At 45.4% G+C, this 14,680-nt stretch overlaps 1 protein-coding gene across 1 annotated transcript in view; it reads left to right on the forward strand.

Annotated features, from left to right (window-relative positions):
- The window catches only part of OGN (osteoglycin), a 232,361-nt gene that overhangs the window by 51,217 nt on the left and 166,464 nt on the right, over positions 1-14,680 (forward strand). The gene's annotated exons all lie outside the window — the stretch shown is intronic.

Below are 14,680 nucleotides of genomic sequence, written 5' to 3' on the forward strand. Positions count from 1 at the left end.
TGGTAGGGCTGAGCAGTTGGATATTAGAGTCAGGCGTGATGTTCAGGATGGCTATAGGAGCAAGATTTTGGGCCGAAGCTGTGCGTACAATACGGAATGGTTTGGCTGGCCGGTTGGAGCTGGTAGGGTGGTGGGAGGTAAGGAGGAGACTAGCTCCTAGTCTGCAATTTCTAGTGGGCCCAGTGCAAGGTTGGTTAGGAGTGGGCTTCATGGCAAAGTGTTCGAGCCAGAGGGACGGCGATTTAAGGTAAGGGTTGGCAAGAGTGACGACCATGGTCACAAAAGTAGGTTGTAGCTGCTGTGGGTTTACAGAGGTGCCACAGTGGTAAGGTACGTGTGTGGTAGGATGAAAGTTAGGTTGTGGTGCATACGCAATGGAGAAGTGGATGTGTTGGCAGAACCGTGGTGGGGCTGCGATGGGGGAATTGAGACTAGCTAATGAGGGTTCCAATAATGATGTGCGTTTAAAGGTGAGACATAATGCAAGGAGAATACATGAGAAGGTATAGTTCTGGGCAGGCATAGTAGCAGGTATTTGGGGGTGGTAGCGTCTAGACGGTAGTAGATGTTGGGTACCACTGTGTCAATAAGTTGGCTAGGCAGGACTAGGTCCAAGGTTTCCTAATTAAAGCAGAGATCACAGTTATAGCTATTTAGCAGAGCCCAAGGCTCTAAGCCACTAGCTTGAATGAATATGGTAAACTCAGATTATACCCATACAGCCCCCCCCATTGTTTCTTCCTGCACTTATCACACCTACCCTGTCCGCTACCTTAACCCTAGCACTTGCAAATTGCTGGCAGCACTACCACTGTTTGTTGCCTTTATTGTTTATTTATCATTATTTATCTGTTTCTCCTCTGCTTCGCACTTTCCACTTCTCCCCCTTCCGTTCACTTTTCCCCTCCACCTCTTCCATGCACTTGCGTGTTCTCAATGTCACTGGGCCTAGTAAGATCGCTGTTTTGTTCTCCCCTGTTCCCCTCCCTTGCCTTGTCACGCTCTGAAACACTTGTGTACGAGTGCGATAGAAATAAAATATCAGTATCAATACCTGTTTTATTTGTGAAGATGGTTGCAAGAAAATATAAATATAAGAAATCCGCCGGGGGTATGAGCGTGAAATTTCCCCATTGAGCCCAATGGGGCATTCCCGAATGGACTCAATGGGGAATTCCAAATCCGCCAAACCCGTGATCTGGTGCTAATAGCGCCGGTGGGTTTGGCGGTAGGGCAGATAGCGCTACCGCCCAACTCGTGATGAGGCCCAGCGTGTTCATTCATCTGGTAAGTACGGCATGCATGAGGAATAAACCTCTTTTTAATTTCATGATTTCTTTCCCAGTATTGTAGGTGTATTTTCACATAATGATATGACATAATCTATTTCCTTTAAGGTCAATGTCTGTGGGTCAGATCATATTTTTTTTAGTTTGCTAAAGTATCAATTCTGTTTATTTTTTTTAAGGGAACAGCATTTCTCCAGCATTGGCTCTTTCATAGATTCAGATGCTTGAATATTCCCCGTCGTCAGACTGGGAATCCTCAGTGATAATTTTTTTTTTTATTTATTTTTTTATTTTTTGTTTAAATATATACACATTGCTACCTAGCAGTGCATGTACATAGCCCATTATGGCCTATGAGCCATTTCATTGTGTAGTCCCTCCACCTCACTTTGGTCCTTTATGGCCCCAGCCAATGAGGTGGCAGGGCTTAAGCTCCGCCCCCGGCAGCCATCTTTAGATTTTTCACTGCAGTCTAACAGACACAGGGAATCCTCAAGCTCTCTGAGCTTTTTCAAATTCTTTCTACTTTTGTGTGGAATATATTTGGTAAATATATTCCATTTTGTTCCCCTTCTCAGGGGCTTTGTTTCCAATTAACCTGGGAGACAAAACGTGTTGTTTTCCTCTCAAAATCGTCGACTGAACTTCTCTTCAGAAATGGAGGTACCTCAGGCTGTCAGGAAGCCTTCCCTGTTTAGGGACTGCACGAAGTGCAAAAAGAAATTGGTTTACAACAAAGACCCCCACGAGCATTGCATTTATTTTCTGTACCCACATGACATTAAAAAATGCGAGATTTGTAGAGCCTTTTCCACCAACACCCTTCATGACAGGCATAGAAGACTCCTTTCTTACCTGGAATCCAGGGATCAATCTTCGGACGAAGAGTCTGTCAGAACAGCTCCTGTCCAATCCAGCACTCCATCTGAGAGACAAACTTCAAAGAGAAGGGCCTCTTCAGTGGAAAGGAGTTCCTCTCCCAAGTCAAAAAAGAGGAAGCTGGAATTGATACCCTTTCTGTCTCCAGTTGACTTACCAAGCCAGAAAAAGTCAGCAAAATCTGCCTCCAGAGGTAAGGAGGAGTTTGCAAAAAACGGGGGGGGGGCAGTCGTCGGCGGGGAAACCGCCCACGAATGAAGGGAAAGGTAAAGGCCCGTCATCGGCCATACTGTTGACGAAAACAGCGACGACGACGACCACGCTTAAGACATCGTCGACAATAAGATCATCGTCATCGGACACGTCGACCGCGAAGCAATCGTCGACGAGCAAGAAACACCACTCGTCCACGAAGCATTCATCCATGACGCAGTCGTCCACGGAACGCATTCCACAGTCGTCAACGAAGCTCTCGTCGACGGAAAAACCTCACTCGTCGACGGGAATACCTCAGTCGTCGACTGCGAAGCCCTAGTCGACGGAAAAACCTCACTCGTCGACGGCGAAGCCCTCGTCGACGGGAAAATCTCAGTCGTCGACGAAATCTCATACGGGATGCTTGTCGACGAAGATAGCATCGTCCATAACACCTTCAGCGGCACCACAAATTGCGGCAGTTACGGAGGAATTGCTGCCTTCCACATTTGAAACTCCTGTCATTGAAAGCAATGTCATTGAGAAGAATACTGAGACTGAACCACTGGTACAGCAATTTCCACCTTTGGGTCACATGGCAGAACTTCCGGATGTAATTCTTCAGGAAGAATTCTCTGATGCGGAAGTGATGGAAGAGACCACCGGTCCCTTACCGAAACAATACAGCCCTCCTTGGCAACCGTCCACGGGAGAATCCGAATACCCTCATGACCCGATACTCATGTTATCCGTGCAGAGGATTGTACAAGAATTTTACAGGCGGCAAAAGGAGAAGCAAATCCTGATTGATCCCATAGAATCAGGAATTATTCCTAGAGAGTCATCTCCGATTCCAGGCACATATGGTTGTTCTCCTCACAGGAGTAGACCGCAAAAACGGATGAGATCACCGGAACCTGCTCGAAGACCAAGGAGCAGCACCCACAGTGCTTCACCTACAAGAGTCCCGTCGCCACAGTCATCGCACAGACCGCGATCTCCGGATGTGGACCCTACTATGGTACCGTCCACCATCTCGGTATCAGACTGGCAGGAGGATCCTTTTAGAGAATTCTCGGAACCAGAAGAAGAAGAAATAACACAGGACGCATCCAGTGAGTGGGGTGACTACGTAGTCGAGAAGCCCAGGAGGAGAGACTCGCCGGGCAAGGCCTCACCGCCGGATGATCTCGCCTCTTTCCACACCATTATAGGTAAAGCCGCAGAATTGTTTAATATTCAGGTTTCTTCTGAGGAAAGGAAATCAGTGCTCTATGAGCACAGGGACAAACGAAGGAGGACAGTGACCACTATTCCTCTCCTCGATACCATCTGGGATTCCGGATCCAAGATCCTATCCACACCCTTATCGACTCCGGCGCTGGTGTCCAGGCCAGAAAAGAAATATAAAGCTCCGGATTCGGCACCTCTTTGTTTGAGAGGTCATACGAAACCGGACTCGGTTATCACAGTGGCGGCCAGAAAGAAACTCGCCAACCCCTCCTCACCGTTGTCGGCACCACCGGATAAGGACGGACGTAAACTGGAAGTTATGGGCAGGAAAGTATCATCTTCGGCATCGCTTACAATCAGAGCGGGCAATGCGCTGGCCATGACCGCAAGGGTCAATCGCGAGCTTTGGCTCCGCATGTCTAAATTGACGAAACAATTACCACCAGAGCTCCAGGAGGAGGCAAAATCGATAATCGCGGATGGTGAAGCAACATCGGATCACATGATCGACGCAGCGGTTGATGTGGCCGAATCAGGCTTCAGGCAGATGGCGCACGGCACAGTGCTCAGAAGGCAGGCTTGGATGAAGGCTACGAACTTTAGACCTGAAGTCCAGGCGCAGATATTAGACATGCCGTTTGATGGACAAGATCTCTTTGGAAAGAAGATAGACGATCATTTGAAGGGAATCAAGACAGACACGGACACAGCCAGAGCCATCAGTTCTTTAAAGGACAAAAGTAAGGACCATCGGTCTTTTCGTCCCTTTAGAGGCTCATCTTCCAAGTTCAGAGGATACGGTCGTTCCTCGTATGGTCAAAAAGCACAAGGCGGCACGTACCAAGACAATAAATATCAGTCATCCAACAGATACCCCCATAGAGGCAGACGTGGCTCCGCCCAAGGGAAGTCACAAGGCAAGCAAAACTGATGACCAATTTTTTTCCCCTCTTCACCACACCCCGGTGGGGGGAAGGGTGAGCCAGTTATTCCAGCGCTGGCAATCAATTACATCGGACAAATGGGTGTTACAGGTGATCCGAAAGGGTCACACCTTAGAATTTCTGGACCAACCTCCTTCACTGCCTCCAACATCTCGCAGAGTGCATATGCTAAGACAGGTCATGTCCGAAGTGCAAAAACTGCTCCAGAAGGCAGCAGTAGAACCAGTTCCTTATTCTCAGAGGGGAAAAGGTTTCTACTCCCGATTCTTCCTCGTCAGAAAGAAAAACGGTCAATGGAGACCCATCTTGGACCTGAGGGCACTCAACAAATTTATCAAGCGCATAACATTCAAGATGGTAGCTTTACAAGGGGTGCTACCTTGGTTAAACAAGCACGACTTCTTAGCCACTTTAGACTTGGAGGACGCATACTTCCATATACCGATCCATCCAGCACACAGGCAGTTCCTCAGGTTCACGGTGGGAGAGCTTCACTTTCAGTTTCAAGTGCTCCCGTTTGGGCTAAAATCGGCTCCGAGAGTTTTCACAAAATGCTTGGCGCCGGTAGCGGCAAGTCTCAGGAGGGCAGGAACGGACGTTTTTCCATACCTGGACGATTGGCTGATAAAGGCAAGTTCCGCTGCAAAGGCTCGCTCGGCAGTGTCGAGGACTGTCAACCTCCTAAAAGAGTTAGATTTCTCCATAAACCAGACAAAGTCCTGCCCCGTTCCCAGCAAGGTAGCTCTCTTCCTGGGAGCCGAACTCGATACCAGCATTCCCAGAGTGAGGCCATCCGCAGAAAGAATAGCAGCGATTCTACGCTCAACTTCGAACTTCCTACAGAAAGAGACAACATCCGTACGCTCTTACAAATCCCTATTGGGCATGATGTCATCATGCATATTCCTCATACCGAACTGCAGGCTTCACATGAGACCTGTGCAGGAAGCTCTGGACCACCAATGGAAACAAGCTTTCGGAGGCTGGGAAGACATTGTCCAGATTCCATCGAAGTTGCACAAGGCCCTTCGATGGTGGAATGTTCCGAGGAATCTTCTGCAGGGGATGCCGTTTCAAGCACCGACATCGACCCTTATGCTGAGGACGGACGCTTCCTTATCAGGTTGGGGCGCTCATCTTGCGGACCTCCAAACCAAGGGCTCTTGGTCGACACAAGAGTCCCAGCTCCACATCAATGTGTTAGAGCTCAGGGCCGTAAAGTTGGCGCTGAAAGCCTTCCTACCGGTGATAGCTGGTCAAGTTCTTACAGTCCAGACAGACAACACAACCTCCATGCACTATACAAACAAGCAGGGAGGCACGAGGTCACAGATCCTGTCGCAAGAAGCCCAACAGCTTTGGGCATGGGCCTTGCACTACGGGGTGCAGATCAGGGCAGAGCATCTTCCAGGAGTGGACAATGTCCTAGCGGACAGGCTAAGCAGAGAATACACAGCGTCCCACGAGTGGGAGCTGGACGAAAAAGAAACCCAACGGATATTTGCCTTATGGGGCCATCCGCAGATCGACCTTTTTGCCACCAGGAACAACAAAAAATGCAAGAGATTTGCTTCAAGATACCCAGAGCACCAATCACTGGGAGACGCGTTCTCAGTGAATTGGTCGGGGAAGTTCCTCTATGCCTTCCCACCCATTCCCCTCATGTCGAGGGTACTTCGCAGGGTAAAAGAACAGGATTGTTCTTTGATTCTAATTGCACCGGATTGGGCACGGCAAGTCTGGTACCCGACGCTGAGGCATCTATCCTGTCAACCCCCGATTCGTCTCAAGACACATCAATATCTACTGACACAACAGAACCGCAAGGTCCTCCACCACGACCCGAGGAGCCTGTCTCTCAAAGCATGGTTCCTGAGCAGCGCAAACTGATGCACCTAAAGTTACCATCAGAATGCTGGGATATCATCAAGGCCACTAGAGCCCCGTCCACGCAAGTCACCTACACCAGGAAATGGACCAGGTTTTCCAAATGGTGCGAGACCTCTGCAATCGATCCCCTCACGGCCTCGGTTAATCAGATTCTGCCCTACTTGTTGCACCTGGCTAAGTCAGGGCTCTCACTGTCCTCTATCAAGGTCCATCTGTCAGCCATAGCGGCTTACACAGTAACCGCGGAGACGCAAGCCTTACTTTCCTTACCAGCGGTTAAAATCTTCCTGAAAGGACTGATGCGTACTTATCCGCCTACACCTACACCAGTTCCGGACTGGAGCCTCAACACCGTCTTAACAGCCCTCATGCAACCTCCCTTCGAACCCATACACAGATGCGAAATGAAATTCTTGTCCTGGAAGACATCTTTCCTGATAGCCATCACATCAGCCAGAAGGATCAGTGAGTTACAAGCTTTGTCTTCTGAACCCCCGTTTACTTTGTTCCAGAAGGACCACGTCATCTTAAGGCCTCACCCGAAGTTCCTCCCCAAGGTACTTTCGGAGATGTCGTTCACTGAGCGCATTGTTTTACCAACCTTTTTCCAGAATCACGCTTCTGAAGCGGAAAGAACATTATATTCTCTAGACGTTGCTAGAGTGTTGAAGTTTTACTTGCAAAGAACCAAGGAGTTCCGCTCCTCAAACCGGCTATTCATTTCTTTCTCTGGCCGTTCCAAGGGTCAGTATATATCTAAACAAAGTCTGGCACGCTGGGTATCGTCCTGCATCACCCACTGCCATCAGTTGAAAGGCGACCCTTTAACTAGACCGCCGTCTGCGCACTCCACCAGAGGAAGGGCGGCGTCAACAGCATTCCACGCAGGGGTGGCATTGAAGGACATATGCAGAGCCGCCACGTGGAGCACTCTGCATACTTTCGCCAAGCACTACTGCCTGACTGAAGATACCAACAAAGAAGCTGCAGTTGGACAGGCAGTTCTCCGCCATCTCTTTGTATAAGGTAGGACCAGCCTCCTTTCCCACCTTTCCCGAAGTATGTAACCGTTGTGTTGCTGCATGGTAAAGGTTTGATCAGAAATATGTTTTTTCTGTATTTATGCATATATATATATAATGGTGGCATGTTTTAACTGCTTGGTATTCTATTCAAGCATCTGAATCTATGAAAGATCCAATGCTGGAGAAGTCTTAGTTACTTACCTGTAACTGTATTTCTCCAGCATTGGTATCTTTCATAGATTCACATGCGCCCGCCCGCCTCCCCTGAGAGGCTGCTTCTATGCTCGGCATCCATCATACTGTAATCTCTACGGTTCAAAATCTAAAGATGGCTGCCGGGGGCGGAGCTTAAGCCCTGCCACCTCATTGGCTGGGGCCATAAAGGACCAAAGTGAGGTGGAGGGACTACACAATGAAATGTCTCATAGGCCATAATGGGCTATATACATGCACTGCTAGGTAGCAATGTGTATATATTTTTAAAAAAAAAAAAAAATGTATTATTACATTTATCACCGAGGATTCCCAGTCTGACGACGGGGAATATTCAAGCATGTGAATCTATGAAAGATACCAATGCTGGAGAAATACAGTTACAGGTAAGTAACTAAGACTTCTTGCACTATGTGACTTTTTACAAGGGGGCATTTATTGTGGGCTTAATATATTCGTTTTTATTTAACCACTGTATAATGCAATTCATATCATTCATATCATTAGCATTGTATATACAGGAGATGCACACAGAACTGTACATTTTATTCTATGTATTTTTCTAAGATTAAATAGATGCTTAATATATATTGCCATTACTGGCTCTGCCCAGTGTGTGTACCTGATGCGGTAATATAAACAATTAAAATGAAAAAATATCGGAGTTGAACCAGGAGACTTTCTGAGAAAAAGAATCTTTAGAAAATAGAAAACATTTTGTGTGTCATTTTAATTTCAGGACAGAATAAATTAATTGCTCTTTTTGGCACTTTTTGGCAGATCTGTTTTAAGGAGTTAAAAAAATTTAATTTCTCCATCTGTCTTTAAACTTCTCTCTTCCATCTGGGATTAGAATATGATTTAAAATGTATTTACATCTTCTGTCATTTACCTTGCTTTGGACAGGATTGAGAAATATATATTTATATTTCTCAGCTCTCGAAACGAATTATTGGCAGGTATGGTTTTAAAAAATGTGCCTATATCAGTACATTTTTCGCTGTTACTGTCACCATTACTTTAAAACTATGGGCCTCATTATGGATCTGGCGGTAACCCAGCCTGCGATACCGGCGGGCTGCCGGCAGACCCAAAAAGAATTACTGGCGCCTGACTTCCCAGTTACAGTGGGGTATTACAACCCCGGCGGCCCGGAAGTCAGGTGCTGGCAATTCTGTTAGTCCCCATTCCCATAGAGTCGCATAGGACGTCATGGGAATGTGGACAAGGGAGCACCGACACCGTTAACAATGGTGCTGGTGCTCCTGTGAGAACCCTATGAGGTCTGACCCAGGCGGGCGGGACGGCACCCGCTGCAAGAGTCTTTCTGTGCCTGTCCAGTAACAATAGGGCCAGTAGGTTTACAAACACCGTTGTTACCTGACCGGCACAGTCATAATGAGGCCCTATGTCTTCACTTTTCCTCTGTGCAGGGCTCTCAATCTCATGGTTACAGTACAGATGTATTAGAAAGTATAGGTAGGGCTTACTGGGTGGATTAGATTTGCTGCTTCTTCATAGCCTACTTAGCCTCCAGCCATCACTAACTCTCCCCTCAGTGACTCCCCTCACCCTAGACCTCTAATCCACCCAGTAAACCCTACCTGTACTTTATTTGTGTGAATCAACGTTCAGGAGTACATCCAAGGATCAAAAACCCGCTTTATGGTCCCCTTATGTGTACCCTACAGGTGTATTATGTCATGGAACTCACTTTTGTTGCTTAGGAAGAGGCTGCTTATTGTAGATACAGAATGAAGATTACGACGGTCATTTTATATAGGATGCTTATGGAAGTTTTGCAATTTGGTTATGTGGGCACAAGGCAGAGATGTGTTTCTGTTTAGTCATCTTCTTTAAGGAAAAATGAAAGACAATAGGGCAGAGTCTCAAAAACTAGCACAAATGAATGGAGTGCAGAGAATGCCTCAGTTTAATTTGCGCTACTTTCAGAAATGAGAAGGTCACTTTGTTCTCAAAGGTGAGCTGTGCATTTCAGCAGGGTCTGAACAGTAGCACATAGATGCACTTTCCAGGCCTGATTTAGATACTAGGGTTGATTTATGAGTGCCTCTTCAAAGGCCCGTCTTTGTTGCGGATTACATATTACCACATGATGTAATGTTTTTGTGTAAGGATATTTTACCAAGGCAGTTTTGCCACGTTTCATTTAAATCTTTGACTGCACCGCCAATGTCCAAATAAGGTCCAGTGACTCTCAATTATACCTCGAGGATACTTTGTGATATGCTGCTTTTCCTAGTTGGTATAGCTTGTTACATGGTATGGGGTTCACAGACATACTTATTTGCTCTGACAATAAATACTTCTCATATAACTTTTTGAGTATGTATATTTGCTAGTAAATGTTATTACATAGAATCCTGTTAGAATATCCCAAATACGTTTAGGCGGGAGCAGAAAGTGCCCTTACACTGCAATGATTATTTTCACACTTTTAGTGTATTTGTTTTGTCTATATATGCATCATGTAGCTAATGTAAGTAATTGAGATGGTAAACGACACAATCGTGTTCGGCGTATGCTTATGCCCAGTAAGTTTTGAACAAGTTATGGCTCTCGTTATTTAAAAAAAAACATTGTTTATCATAAGTGACCCGCCATTGTGGACGTTGGTGTTTTAGAGTTAGAATGTAAAGATGCTTAACATTACATTTATACTAAAGTTTCAGGTAGTTATAGTATGGGTGGTCGGAGCTCTTTAAATGCATTTTCCTATTACGGTTGATATGTTTTAGCAGAAAACATTTCTCTCAGCTCATTCTCTATTTTTGAATGGTCCGACTGGTGTAGACTATTTTAAGAAATGTTAGGTTGATTTACAAAGCATTTTTCAGTTGGATTGCTCCATTGTAAAATGCTTTTGTAAATCAGGCCCATTGTCTTTTATAGCTCCAGCTTCAGATCCTGCTTGATCGAATCTTGGCTTTTTAAGCTTGCAGATTGTTCCTTTTGATCGTTTCAAGTTATCAACAAATGTTTTTCTACTTTAGATTTCAATTTACATTGAAATGTGTAATATCAGTGTGCATGCTGAAGAGACCGGATGGGAGATATGTCTGAATCAAGTTGTACGTTTATTCTCCTTACATTCTTCACATTACAGGAAGCTTGCTTAGTTCTCATTAAGTGAAGGAGAGGGCATCCAACCGGACATCCTTTCAGCTCACGCAGGATCAGTTCACCACTCCGAATACTCTCACTGCTAACATGCCCAGGGTTCCATGCTTCATCCCATTCATGACATTATTCACTTGTTCTCAAGCATGCATTAATTCAGGAGACAATGCATCCTCATTCCTTGCACAGCGTAATACAGGGCGGGAAAAGGAAGACGCAGTTCCACATGGACACACACACGCTCTTCATTCGTATACTATTCATGGAGAAAGGGGGCACATTCCGTCCAGTGGTGTGGTCGGAAGAGGAGAAGGAGCTTACACAATACACCTTTTTGATCATTGAAGGTTAAGGATATGACCATACAAGTAGCATGGATGGCCCATTGAGCAATAGGTTAGTAATGGCCCATTTACCCCTACTGCTCCCTTTTGAATGAACATTCATAGTCAACAACAGTGTTCTGATGACACACAGGAAGGTCTCTAAAACAAATGAGACATCTCTTTGAAATTATCACATTAATGTGTCTTGATGATCCTGGATCCTGATGATCCTGATATAGGATGATGACTACAACAAATCAGGCATCTCTTTGAAATTATCACAGCAGTGTCTTACTGGAGTTAATTTAATGTTAATGTTAAAGGATATTTGTACCATGCACTATCACCACCAGAGTGGTGCCCTGGCACTCTGGCGGCTCTGAAAGAAAAGTGATGGGGGGGTGGGTTAGCGGGAATAAGCTGGAAAAGTTAAAGAGAGCAATGATGTGCTGTTGGCGGCCTCAGCCCGCTAACTCTGTTGGCTGGGCTTGGGGTGCTTCCGGTCGGTAGTAGTTGTGTGCTGTTGTGCGAATCTATGTGTGGTTTGTTTTGTTGTTGCAGTGTAGTGAAGTTTGTGCAGAGTGTTGTGTTGTAGGCCTGTGGTTGTGTTTGATGAGTTCGGGAAGTTTATGCAGAGGGATGAAATTGTTAGTGGATTGGTTAATTGGCATTGCTGTCTGGAAGCGAGGTGCTAAACCTTCGTATTCTCTCCAGGTGTCATCATACACAACTCCATCCGATCTAGGCCCATGCCAGTGTCCACAACATAGTTCCAGTGTGGCAAGTGCTAACATTCTCACAACTCTATTCACGTATGATACCTGGTGGTAGTTATGGAGCGGGTGAGGTTGTTGGCGAAGTTGGCTAGGGATGCTGATTTCTGTCCCCGTGGCTGCCGCTTGTGTCCTATTAGACCTGGCATTGTCTCTCTTGTTGTAGTAGGAGTTTCCTTTAGTTGGTTCTAGATGTTGTGTCATCCTAAATTATGTCATCCTGATCTTTGTGTTTCCCGTTTGATTGTTTAGCTTTATCAATTTGAATCTGTGATGTTGAAGAGCCAGATTTTTAGTAGTTTTCTGAATTGTAGGTGGTCTTTGGTGTTTCTTATTTCTTTCAGGATGTTGTTCCATGTTTTTGCGGCTAGGTGGGAGAAGGATGAGCCCCCAAGTTTTTTCTTAACGCATGTTTTTTGTTCCAGGCAGATTTTGTTGCTTGATCTGAGGAGTCTCGTTGGCTTGTAGATTGGTATTTTCTGTTATAGGAATTCAGCTCCCTGTTCGCTGATTGCCCTGTGTGTTATGCACATTGTTTTGAAGGTGATGCAATGTTTGACTGGGAGCCAATGCAGTGTTTTTAGTGCTGGAGTGATGTGGTCTGTTCTGGATAGTTTGAGAAGGAGTCTGGCTGCTGTATTTTGGATCTGTTGTAGTTTCCTCAGGAGGTATTCTGGCATCCCGAGATAGAGGCTGTTTGCATAGTCGATTCTTGAGATGATGAGGGCTACGATTGTGACTGTTTTGTGGGTGAAGGAGAGGAAATGTAAGATTCTTGTTGTCGTGTGAAGGAGGAAGAATCATTTCTTGATTATTGCATTTATTTGTGGTCCTAAGGTTAGGGTGTTGTCCATCAGGACTCCCAGATCTTTTACTACCTTAGATGGTGTTGGTGTGGTTACCATTTCCTTTGGCCATGGAATGTAGGTGGTGTTCTCTTGGTTTTTGGATATAATCATGATTTCTGTTTTTCCTGGGTTGATAGTCAAGTTTTTGGTGTTCATCCAGTTAAAGACTTCTTTTAGACACTCGATTAGGGTTGAGTGATCGGCTTGGGTGTCTTCGATTTTGTAGACGATTTGGGTGTCATCAGCGTAGTTGTATCATGTAATTTTGTATTTTTTGAAGATTCTGATTACTGGAGTCTGGTAGATGTTGAAGAAGAGTGGTGATAGTGAGGACCTTTGTGGTACTCCACAGTCGTTAACTCGTGGGGTGGATTTGAAGGATTTTAGCCATACGGTTTCTGTTCTGTCCGTTAGGAATGATTTGATACAGAGTAGTGCCATGTCCATTATGCCTATGTCTTCTAGTCTTTTGGTTAAGGTGTCATGGCTAACTGTGTCGAAGGCTGCGGAGAGGTCGAGCAGAATCAGGGCTGTGGTTGTGTTGGAGTCTGCATTTGTTTTTAGGTCGTCCCAGATGGATAGTAGTGCTGTTTATGTTCCTTTTGCGAGTCTGAAGCCAACTTGTGCTTGGTCTAGCAGGTGGTGTTTTTCCACATGTTCTTGGGGTAATTTGTATACATAAGTTTCGAGGAGTTTAGCTGGGTAGGGAATGTTTGAAATCAGTCTGTAGTTGGAGAGGTCTTCTACGTCACCACTTGTGTTTTTTAAAAATGGTTTGATATATGCTAATTTGAAAGTCCTTGGTACAGTTCCTGTTGCTAGTGAGAGATTTAGGAGGTTTCTGTAGTATTCTGATGGTGTTCCTTGTGCGAGGATTGATTTGTAGATGTCAGGCGGGCAGGGATCCATGGGTGATCCTGCTTTCTTGCTGTGTTTTACCAACAAGACGAAGGCCTCTGCTGGAGGAACGTTTTGGACTTTGTGCTGTGGCTCCGTGTAACGTCCGGTTAGTTGAATGTTATGGTAGGTTGGTCTATTTTGTATGATTTGTCGGATGTCACTGATTTTGTTCTTGAAGTGGTCTGCCAAGTCGTTGCAACGTTTCTCTGAGGGGGTTGGAGTGTTGTCGCAGCCGGGTGGGTTTCTCATTTCTTTAATGATGTTGAACATTTCTTTTAGTGTGTTGGTGGCATTGGTGATTCTGTCATCATATCAAAAGGTGTACTACATAACCCTGGTGGCAGGAGAAAGACTGAAAATAAACAAGACATAGCATTGAAATTATCCTATACCGGACCTGCATAAATAATTCCATATGGGTCCAGGAGTGCAGTAGTCTCTGAAGAATTTCTAAAAGTGATATTGCAGCATTATAATTAGATCATAAGCAACATACAGCTACCAACAGGTGTATAGGTTCATCTTTTCTATGCCACTTTGTGGTTAATATGTACAACCAGCAGTCGAACACTGGCAATCTTTTATTAGGCAATAAGCCCGAGCCCGGGCCCTTCGTCAACTGTAACTGTAACTGTTAACTGTAACTATGGGTAATGCCTCCCTGGCAAGGGACTTATTGCCATTAGTGTTCCGGGTGAAAAGCTTCAGAATACTAATAGTATGGCGTTTTCGATACACAGCACTTCAGTTCTTCATTTCCTCGCCACAGCAGTTGAAGTGCACGCTAGTCTGGAATGACTAGACTGTGCATTCTGCTTTATTGATATGGAGCAGCAGGGAGGCATGCTGCAAGTAATGCTTCCTGTTGCTCCATATCAATGTACTTGCAAATGAAAGAAAAAAAGCTGTAAGAAAATAAAAAGCCAAAGAAGTATTTGTTTCCCCACAGTCGCCCCCCTGCTCATTCTGGTTTATTGATATGGAAAAGCAGGAAGCCATGTTGCGAGTAATGCTTCCTGTTGCT

The sequence above is a fragment of the Ambystoma mexicanum genome, chromosome 2p, assembly GCF_040938575.1.
Source record: "Ambystoma mexicanum isolate Mex_15411 chromosome 2p, UKY_AmexF1_1, whole genome shotgun sequence".
Taxonomy (NCBI): Eukaryota; Metazoa; Chordata; class Amphibia; order Caudata; family Ambystomatidae; genus Ambystoma; species Ambystoma mexicanum.